Source organism: Rattus norvegicus, chromosome 2, assembly GCF_021556685.1.
Source record: "Rattus norvegicus strain SHRSP/BbbUtx chromosome 2, alternate assembly SHRSP_T2T, whole genome shotgun sequence".
Lineage (NCBI taxonomy): Eukaryota > Metazoa > Chordata > Mammalia > Rodentia > Muridae > Rattus > Rattus norvegicus.
This window is the reverse complement of record NC_141535.1, coordinates 103,041,019-103,051,733: the sequence shown is the minus strand read 5'-3', so window position 1 is coordinate 103,051,733 and position 10,715 is coordinate 103,041,019. Positions and strand designations below refer to the sequence as shown.

Sequence of the window (10,715 nt, the reverse complement as noted above, 5' to 3'; positions counted from 1 at the left end):
ATAAAATAAAATTAGTAACAGGAAAAAAAAAAAAGAAAGAAAGACTGAGCTAGTGTTAAGGTATGAGTGGGTAGGCTTTCTTTTTTTTTTTTTTTTTTTGTGGTCGATCGATTAGCTGACTCTATTGGTTACATGTTGAAGAAAACATACAATACAAAATACAGAAAAAGTTGGTTCCATCCCTCCTACTCCCCCCCCTTACCCACCAACCCCCGAATACTCATCATCGTGATTTGGTCAGTACAGGGCTCAGAGCCAGAGGTCAGGGTGACTAAGCGTGGAGGAAGCCTGGGCCATGGGTGTGGCTGTCACAAATGATGCTTAAGTAATGCTGTGATTTCTCTCCCAGCTGGGAGTCAGATGGGGAGGGGGCTGCAGCCTGATTGACAGCCAGCTGAGGAAAGAGCTGCCTGTCCCTTCCCCAGCCCAGGGCCTGCCCACTGCCCCAGCCCAAGACTGCTCCCAACAAGGTTGGATGTGGGTGTTCTTGGGTGTTCTTGCTGAGTCTGCTCTCCAGCAAGAAGGAAGGAAAGGTAACTGCTCCAAGCCCTGTCCCGGGATGAAGAGCACAGGAGCATGGCTACTACCAGCAAAGGGCAAGTGGGGGAGCAGTAGAAAGGAAACAGGGAAGAGCATAAGATCATATATATTTAAAAAATGACTTAAGACTTAAATTTGAATTAGTATTTGTACAGAAAGGTGCAGGTGGAATAACTCCCTCCGGCCTAGGATCAAAGTAATGCGGAGAATTCATGATGGACCCTTCCCCTGCCCCCAGTAGTGGCCCGAGTTGTTAAGTGCGATTGGTTAGAGTAGATTCCAGTCGGGTCATTCTGGTGGAGGAGTAGGGGCAATGGCAGGTAAGGAGGCTCAGTTGCTGCAGCACTGGCTCCGGCTGGCTGGGTTGCTCTCCTGCAGATCCACACCCGTTTCGGCCTGGAGCACCAGCTGCATTTTGGGACTCATTCTTGGGAAGCTTCTTAGCTATTGCCATGAAAATTTCATTCACATTCATTGCAGTCTTCGCGGACGTCTCCATGAACAGCAAACTGTTGTCATCTGCGTAGGCTTGTGCTTCCTGAAACTCCATGGCTCTCTTGCTGGCCAGGTCTGCTTTGTTACCCGCTAGTGCAATGACGATGTTGGAGCTGGCTTGCCTCTGTAACTCCTTCACCCAATTCTTAGCCCGTGCAAATGTATCTGTGTTGGTGAAGTCATAGACCACAATGGCTGCTTGCCCCCCCCCCACCCCCCGATAGTACATCGGGGACAGGCTGTGATATCGCTCTCGCCCAGCTGTGTCCCAGATCTCAAACTTGACCCTTGTGTCATCTACGCAGACAGTCTGTGTGAGGAAAGCCGCTCCAATTGTGCTCTCCTGGTACTCGTGGAACTGCCACTTGACAAAGCGGAGGACCAGGCTGGATTTGCCCATTGCAGACTCGCCCAAGAGGATCAGCTTAAACTGACAGATCTTGTTGCCTGCAGCTGGTCCATTGGGTCGTGCTTGCACCTCCTCCACCCGCCAAGGTGCGATGCTCTGTAGTAGTACCAGTGAGCATGGGGGTGGGGCCGGTGCTTTGCAAAGGGGCACTTAATGAGAAGGGAGGCCTCCAACGCGGCTCCAGGGCAGCAGCATTACTTGGGCCATGGCTCCCACAGACTCCGCCCCCCCACCCCCGCCCTGGCGGTGTCTCAGGCTGAGGCCTCCACTTCCGGGCTTTCTTGCTTTCTAAAGGAGGATACAAAGTGTAGGATACAGAGTTATTGCTTGGTTTCATTTACATTTCTTGACCCAGAAATAAGGATCATATTTCTACTGTAGAAAAATCTAGAATCATTCTTAGCAGAGTGGGTTTGGTAACAACTCATTCAAGGTTTTTGTGAGAATGTCAAGAAAAAATAAAGGTAATAATAAATAAAAATAAGAAACAAAGCAAGAATGACAAAACAATGTCTTTTCAGCTAGCATGGTGATTGTGGACAGCAAGAAGTTATGCAGATGTGTGCAACAGAGGCCATGACACAAATAAGTCTAACCAATAGCTTACCATGTTAGCCTTTTCCAGGTGTATAGGCCAATGCCTTTGAGGGCAGCATCACTGTTGTCCATCCAGCACCACTATGTATTTTCAGGATGTTATCATTTCCCAACTGTAGCTCTATCTGCCAAACAACTCTGTCTTCCGCCAGCCCTGCTAATCACCATGCTGCCTTCAGCCTCTGCAAATTTTCTTTTTGATATTTTTGTGCAAGTAAAATCAAACACTGTGTCCCTTTCTGTTTATTTCATATAGTACGGTGCTTTCAAGGTTCACATGAATTATTACAAATATCAGCATTCCATTCTTCCATAGGGTAAGTAATATTCCATAATCTTTATGTTCTACAATTTACTTATCTATTCATCGGTTGTTGTGTATTTTGACAGAGCTTATTTTCTGCTTTCTTCCCGATAAATGTTAAGATTCTGGTAAATTTCCTCTTCTGGGCTCTGGTTTCCTTATCTCCTCCTGCCCAGACAGTGTCAGCTGTTACATTATCAAGACCATTAGTTTGTTTTCCAGATGCTGTGACAAAATGCCACAATGAAAGTAGCTTAAGGGAGAGAGGTTGGGTATTTTTATGGCTCATTTCCAGGTACAGTTCGTCATGGGAAGGAAGTCAAGACAGAAGAAGCTGGAAGCTGCGGGTCACATTGCAACTGCAGTCAGTAAGCAAAGGATGGAGCTCGTATGTTGGCTCACCTTCTCCATTTTATACAGTCCAAGATTGCAGCCAGGAAAATGGTGCCACCCACTGTAGGAGGATCTTCTTACTGAAAATAACAACCCCAAAGCCATGTTAGGAGGCCTGTCCCTCAGATGACTCTAGACGCTGTCAAATTGACAGTTCACACTATCACAAAGACCTAAGGCATGAGTAGGTCCTGGCTGTGGCTCTAACAACCCCCTTCAATTGCCCACTAACATTGCCTTTTAGATGGTTTGCAATCTTTGATATAGTCCTTGGAAATTAGTTTTCAAACTCCTTCTGGAGGTTTCCAATCCATTTTATGTCACTGTAATTGAGTGGGGCCAATATTTGACCCTTTCTTTATTCTCCTTACAAGTTTCCAAGATCTGATCATCCACTAATACCACTCAGTCCTTCACCTCACTGTACCATTTTTGGTCCTCTGCTTTCTTCTTTCATGCTTGTGAAGGACCTTTAATGCTGCCTGCCCTACCTGCCTATATTTAGCTTTAATATCTGTCTTATTGTAGTTTCTCCTGATGACAAATATTTTCTTTTTGTCAACACCCTACATTAAAAACCTTCCATTCTTGCCTAATTTGGCATGCTTCTGGCATGGGTTTTTCACACTCTGACTATGGTAAATGTTCTTCCTTCCCCATCCTTCCTGAGAGTATACTCGGAGCATACAGAGTGATCAGCACTACTTTGTATGCTGAGTTGGCTATCTCTGGCATCCCCCAAGTCACTTAAGATAGGGACTGATCACTAGAAAGGCCATGGGCAAATTAGAAGGTTAGGACTTTCAGCCTTACAACCTCAATCCAAGGAGAAAGGGAACATTACAAGTTAAATTCATTGTGAATGGCCCATGATTTAATCAATCATGCATGTGCAATGAAGCTTCTATAAAAGTCCAAGGACAGTGTTCACAGAGCTTCCCAATATCAGGACATGTGGAAGTTCCTGAAGAGTGGAGGTCTTAGACTACTGAAGTTCCACGCTGTTCCCCATGCCTTACTCTGTGCCTCACTTCAGCTGTGTCCCTTGAAATATTCTTTAGAATAAATCAGTAAACATGTTTCCTGAGTTTTCTGAACACTTCAAGAAATTGGTTGAATCTGCTGAGTGGAGGTAGGAGCCCTGCTTTATGGGTAACTGGCAGAAAGCAAGAATGAAATAGTCTGGGTCTTACAAATAGGCAAAGAGACTGGCTGTCATGGAAACCCAGCCTTCCTTCTGCAGAACTGATGCCATCTCTGGGTAGACCACCTCTCGCTGGATTGGGCTGGGGCAGTATGGCTGGAACTGCTCCTGGGACACTGCCCAAGGTGGGATGATGACACTTTTGTCATAAAATATTGAAATTTAGCATAAATACAAAGAATCATTTTAAGAAACTAGAGACAATATCGTGGATCTAATAACCAGGTCAAGAATTTAAATTGAAATACATTTTCAAAGTAAAAGAATGAACATGGCAGTATACAAAATAACAAATTCTATAATCTGTAAAAATGTGGAAGGACCTGTTAGGTAAGCATTTCTATTATTCATTTGTAGTTGTGTATGTGGGTGAGTCTGCTCATTCCACACAGTACATGTGAACATCAGAGAAAAACTAGCATGAATCAGTTCTGTACTTCTGTCACGTGAGTCTTGAGGTCAAGCTCAGGTCATCAGTCTGGACAGCACATGCCTTTACCTGCTGAGCTATCATGCTAACCTCTACTTTTCTTTGTATGACTTTATTGACATGCATTTTAGATAACAATGAATGCACCCACTTAAAATTCCAGCACTCAGGAGGCAGAGACATGAAGATCTCTGTGAGTTTGAAGACAGTCTATCCTATAAAGCAAGTCCAGAATAGTCAGAGCTTGTTACACAGAGAAATCCTGTCTTGAAAGAAAATAGTGCAGGTCAATAGCTCTGAGCATATCCACAGGGTTGAGCAATCAATCACACCAGACTCTCACCCCAAGCAGTCACTCTCTAGAACCTTGCAATCAACACACTAATCTGATTTTAGTCCCCACGGGTTTTCCTTTTCTTAACCTTTCTTATACCCAGAGTCATAGGATACAGGATCTTTTGTGTCTATGTCTTTTTGCATGTTGTATTTTTAAGTCACTGCTGTTGTAGTGCATAACATTGCTTCGCTCCTTTTCACTGATGCACGGTGTCGCTGCTAGTCCGACTTCTTGTGCACACTTCAGGGTGGCACTGTTTTCCGTTTCCCGCTGTACACCTGGCATGCAGCTGCTCACGCATGGTAACTCTATATTTGACCATTTGGCCAGTAATAGCTACACTAGTGTAGATTCCTGCTAGCGATACAGCAATACTGTCCAGGTGTATCTTCAACATTACTTGTTACGATAATTTCTCTAGTTTTATTTTTGCAACTTCAGCCAGTATAAAGTAGATTTTTCACTATAGGACTGGATTATTTTCTTTTGGAAAACTGAAGCCTGGAGTCTTATGTCCCAGGAAGTCACAAGCAAATCTAGAAAGACAAGCTGCTTTAAAACTATAAAAAGGTAGCTACCTACCACTTGGTTATTCAAAAGGTCTAGAGTTAGGATGGAAGCAGGGAAGATACAATCACCTTTTTCCTGGTTTATTTATTATTTTTCCCTGTTTATTGAAAAGAGAAGGTGTATCTCTTTGTGCACTACTTTAATAAAATATAAAACAATTATTAAAACAGTATCTCCATGTCTTCTGATTTCCAGTTCTGTTAACCCTTTAGAGGTTTGGGTGTGTAAACACATGAATAAACATGTACATACATACATAGTGTTATCAATACATTTAGAATATTATATATACACAGATAATACATTTAAATACCAGCAAGGTCAGTTGCCAAGAATGCATGAAGCCCATGGACCGTCCTGAGCGTCACATAGCCAGACTTGCTGGTGCATGCCTGCCAGGGCATGCCTGTGATCTCAGCACTCAGGCTTCTGGAGGCAGAAGGATAAAGAGTTCAAGATCATCCTTGGCTACACAGTAAGTTCAAGGCCAGTCTGGACTACAGGAGGCCCTGCTTCAAAAATGACTGAATAAATAAATGAAAGATTAAAACAAACAAAAAATATACAAGCAAGATCAAATTTTCCAAATAAAACATAATTATTCTGTGTTGAGTTTTGCACTATAGATAATGATAGGCAGAGATGTTTGCACAAAAGCTGTACTGCTTTCAGATTTCAGATTCTGAATTGGTTGCCTGGAAAAAGATATGTGATTAAGATGAAACTGGAGCCTGCCCCACATGTGGCCCACACATATACAGCCACCCAATTAGACAAGATGGATGAAGCAAAGAAGTGCAGACCGACAGGAGCCGGATGTAGATCGCTCCTGAGAGACACAGCCAGAATTCAGCAAATACAGAGGCGAATGCCAGCAGCAAACCACTGAACTGAGAATAGGACCCCCGTTGAAGGAATCAGAGAAAGGACTGAAAGAGATTGAAGGGGCTCGAGACCCCATATGTACAACAATGTCAAGCAACCAGAGCTTCCAGGGACTAAGCCACTACCTAAAGACTATACATGGACTGACCCTGGACTCTGACCCCATAGGTAGCAATGAATATCCTAGTAAGAGCACCAGTGGAAGGGGAAGCCCTGGGTCCTGCTAAGACTGAACCCCCAGTGAACTAGACTATGGGGGGAGGGCGGCAATGGGGGGAGGGTGGGGAGGGGAATACCCATAAGGAAGGGGAGGGGGAGGGGTTAGGGGGATGTTGGCCAGGAAACCGGGAAAGGGAATAATAACATTCGAAATGTAAATAAGAAATACTCAAGTTAATAAAGAAAAAAAGAAAAAGAAAGAAAAAAACTTATACCACTGGTAAAATAAAACACTGAACATTTTAAAAAATGCAAAGAATAGATTGAAAGGAATAATTAAAATCAGGGGAGAGGTTTAAAAAAAAAGACGAAATTGGGACTAAATGGGTCATACCCTCTCTACAGGCCTTGTATACTGTGTAGTAAGTAGGAAAACTTGGTAATCTGAGAAGGACAAAGTTGTGTCATTTGACAGACTTGTTAGCATGTTTCTGGAGAAGAATATTTTGATCTGCTGTGACAGTCTATAGAAAATCATTCACACTTGTTTAATGGTTTACAAACCCCAGTTGAGTCATTCTGCTAATACAAGGAACTCAGCAGATTTAGCCAATGTCAATAATTAAAGGCACTATCCACACTGATCAAACATAGGCTTTATATTTCAAAGCAAAAAAGTTAGTGCTGCTTCTATATTCTCTCTCTCTCTCTCTCTCTCTCTCTCTCTCTCTCTCTCTCTCTCTCTCTGTGTGTGTGTGTGTGTGTGTGTGTCTGTGTCTGTGTCTGTGTGTGTGTGTGTGTGTGTGTGTGTGTGTGTGTGTGTCTGTGTTGTATGGGCATGGAGCCTGCAGAGGGCTACTGCACACACTCCTTTGTATACATGCAGAAGATAGGAAGGCTTTGAGTGTCCTACTCCATCATTCTCTGCCTTATTCATTTGAGGCAGGGTCTTTCACAGAACCAAAAGCTCAGCATTTTGGCTAGACTGACTGGCCAATAAGCCCCAGTGATACTTCTGCCCTGCACAACAATCTTCATAGCATAAAGATGTGTAGAAAAGAAGACAGATACTATTGTCTTCCATAAATTGATTGAAAGAACTATGTCCAGTAGTTGTTTTCACAGCAGAATTCAGGTAAAGAAACAGGAGACAGAAGAATGCAGTTATAATAAATACTCAACTATAGACTACATGTAAATGTTATGTTGGAGAAAGCAAAACTGATCTTAAGTAATCAAGGAAAAGACTCAAACTCAGGGATGAAAATATTCATACACTTGTGAAAGGAGGGTTTCTCAACATTCTTCCTGCAGTCCATGACTCTGCATCATTAAAGTCAGTTGAAAGGAAATATTGTGAGGAGTATTCTGTGAGGCCTTGGCTAGGTGTTTGGGGAAGGAAGGGAGAGTCCCTGATCTCACAAGATAACAAGGAATGCAAATTCCAGAGACAAGATTCTAAAACCAGCAATGTGCCTTTGCTTGCCCCACTGCCTCAAGGTTCAGTCGTTTGGAATGAAGAGTAGGGATTAACTAGTTATTACAACAAAACTTTATAGAACACCCTCCCCAAGGAAACTAGTTCTAGGACATTGCAGTGATGTGTGTATATGTCCCCATCTCCAACCACATTTCTAAAAACCTAAACTTATAAGTACACTTGGGATGAAAAGTGTTCTACTGACAGAGCTTGAGTAAGTTACGGAAACAATCCAACACAGCAAAGTGAATCTTACTATGTGTGTTTTAGGGTCTTATAGGTTAGAGACAATTCCCTTACTATACATGTGAGAATCTATTTTAAAAATCAAGGTTAAAAAATTAGCTGTTTGTGTGTTGTCATGTTTTCAAGCTTGGGAGGCAGAGACAGGACTGAAGCAAATTCAACACAAGCTTTGTCTATGTAGAAGTTCCAGGACAGCCAAGACTACATAGTGAGGTCCTACTTGCCTCAAAAAACAAAACAAACGCACAAAAATAAAATTGAAGCATACCTCAGATTTAGAAAACATGCTAGGCTTCAGGATTCCTCCATTGTTAAGCAACTAATAAAATATTCAGAATTGGAGGGGAAGCAGAGCCAGACAGACAGTAAAATTAAAACATACATCTGGTCTACATAGTGAGTTCCAAGGCAGCCAAGGATTTATAGTAAGATCCTAATTCAAAGGAAAAAAAATGGTCCTTTTATGAAGTAGTTTGTGAACATAGAACTAGAAACATGATTTCATGGTTTCTCAGGTATTAACTGTCAGCTGAGATAGCATATGAAACATGAAAATGCATTTCCAGGAAAAAAGAGAATCTCAAATATTATCAGTTACAGGACATGTGTGTGTGTGTGTGTGTGTGTGTGTGTGTGTGTGTGTGTGTGTGTTGTTGTTGTTGTTGTTGTTGTTGTTGTTGCTAAGAAACCCCAATCTTTTTTACATCATTCTCTCCAAATTAAAAAAAAAAGGTATAGCTTTAATGATCTTTAAAACAATAAATGAGACAAAAGAAACCATAAAACTTAGACTGCACTCATACTCCCCAGCTGTTGGGACCCGAGGGAGTAAAGCCTCCTGTCCCTTTTCCTATTGCAGTATGCTCGCCTTCTTTGTCGTGGTGATGGCTCCTCTCCCAGTGCCACTCTACTGCAAACATGTTAAACCAACTCTCATTGCCTTTTCCTTATTAACTGATCAAGTACAGCAGCATGGGACACACTTTGGATTATAAAGTGAACAGTTAGGCAACATCTAAGAAGTCTGTAAAGGCCTCTGCATACTCTTCACAAACATCCTTTCAGGGTAAATAATACAGTACCGGCCATTAACCCAGCTCACATGTGCACTGAAGTGGGAAAGACACAATTGGATGAAAACATTTTCGGTTCCTGGAACATCTTCAGTCTGATCAGCTGTATAATCCTATATCAGCTTCTGAGATATTCATTAGCAGGGGAAAGTAAAATGACATTGGCCAGTATAGTCTTTGGATACTTAGGAAGGGGTGGGGAGAATAAGTTAGTCAGCTAGCATCTGATCCACACGATCTTGGTTGGCATTCTTCTTTTCCCAATCTTTTCAACGTCACTTCAACCTGCTTGCCTTCCTGAAAACATTCCAGACTTCAGCTTCATGAAGCTTATCTCTTTCTTGTTTCTTCTGCAGCTTCTAGTTTCTTCTCAGTTTCTCTCTTCTTTTGAGGGGACAGTAAACTGAGCAGATTTTGACTGAGGGCTAAGAATCAGTTCAAAGGCCAGCCTGGAGCAATTCCTTACCAAATATCATAAGAAGCTACTATGAACTGAAGAGGCTGAAAGTGTGTTCATTAGTCCACAGGTAAGAAAAACCCTGCTCCATCAGGACTGCCTGGCCCCAGGCTCATTGTAAATGTATAATATATGCTATATACTTATTTACATATAATATATTACATATTAAAATATACTTATATGTCTATGTACATGTATATAATATACATATATAAGTATATATACATATATGTATGTATATAAATATTTAAATTTCCAAATGCTACATCCATTTATATTCATAGACACTGAATGAAATATTGGAGGTGATTTCCTCCCTAATTGTGTGTTTGCTGCAGTGCTGGAGGGGAAAACTCAGGGCATATGCTAAGCAAACATTCTAACTGAGCGATACCACTAGCCCAGGTCCTGATAGCTTAGAACCTGAGTGTAAAATGGAAATTATGTCAGTCTAGTAAGGCTAGATAACAAGAAATATGTGCCAAGGTTGTATAAGGATGTGTGCTAGTTTCCAGACCCTCATGCTGTATGTGTGCAGATTTAGTTAAAAGTCACCTAACAAGGTAAACAGCCATAGAGGCTTTGGAAAGAAACAGCTATCAAATGTTGTTATTTTAAGAAAGAGGATCTGAAAGTGCAGCATAGAAATATACTTACCTGTTGACAAGAAAGAAATATGCAAAACAGAAAATAATTTGAGTGCCTCTGAGTAAGAGAGTAGTGTTATTGTTCTTTAAAGACTTAAAATCTGTGGTCTCACAGATTTTCTAGTAACTTGCTGGACAAAGGGTGCATGGGGTACTTAGGTTAAAGGAGAGATAAGGCATATAACTTTTTGATTAGGAAATGTACCCTACCTCTTAGCTATGGGCACGGAGAAGCCTATAAGACAGAAACTGTACCCTTGAAGGACTGAGGAATTTAATCTGGACTTTATTTCAGAAACTTCCTATAAAGAAATTACAACAGAAATCCTTTCACGTGTTCAAGCTCTGAGAAGAGAGAGTTCAAGAGAACTGCAAAAGCTACTCACCCATAATGTCCCCAGAAGGACCCTTTGCTGAGTAGTTCAGAAAAAGGAAAGCAGACTCTGTTCCCAGCAACAACCATCTATGATGGTGGCCACATGGGCT

At 41.8% G+C, this 10,715-nt stretch overlaps 1 pseudogene across 11 annotated transcripts in view; it reads right to left on the bottom strand.

Moving 5' to 3' along the window:
• Positions 1-350: 350 nt before the first annotated feature.
• Positions 351-10,715, bottom strand: part of Rab5c-ps1 (RAB5C, member RAS oncogene family, pseudogene 1) — a 36,968-nt pseudogene continuing 26,603 nt past the window's right edge. For 6 of the 11 annotated variants that reach the window (XR_015671381.1, XR_015671395.1, XR_015671394.1 and 3 more), the window contains one exon: positions 351-2,818. The product of XR_015671381.1 is annotated as an RAB5C, member RAS oncogene family, pseudogene 1, transcript variant X2 (transcript). The remainder of the gene's footprint in view (positions 2,819-10,715) is intronic. The other 5 variants (XR_015671398.1, XR_015671400.1, XR_015671396.1 and 2 more) reach the window with 2 other exon arrangements.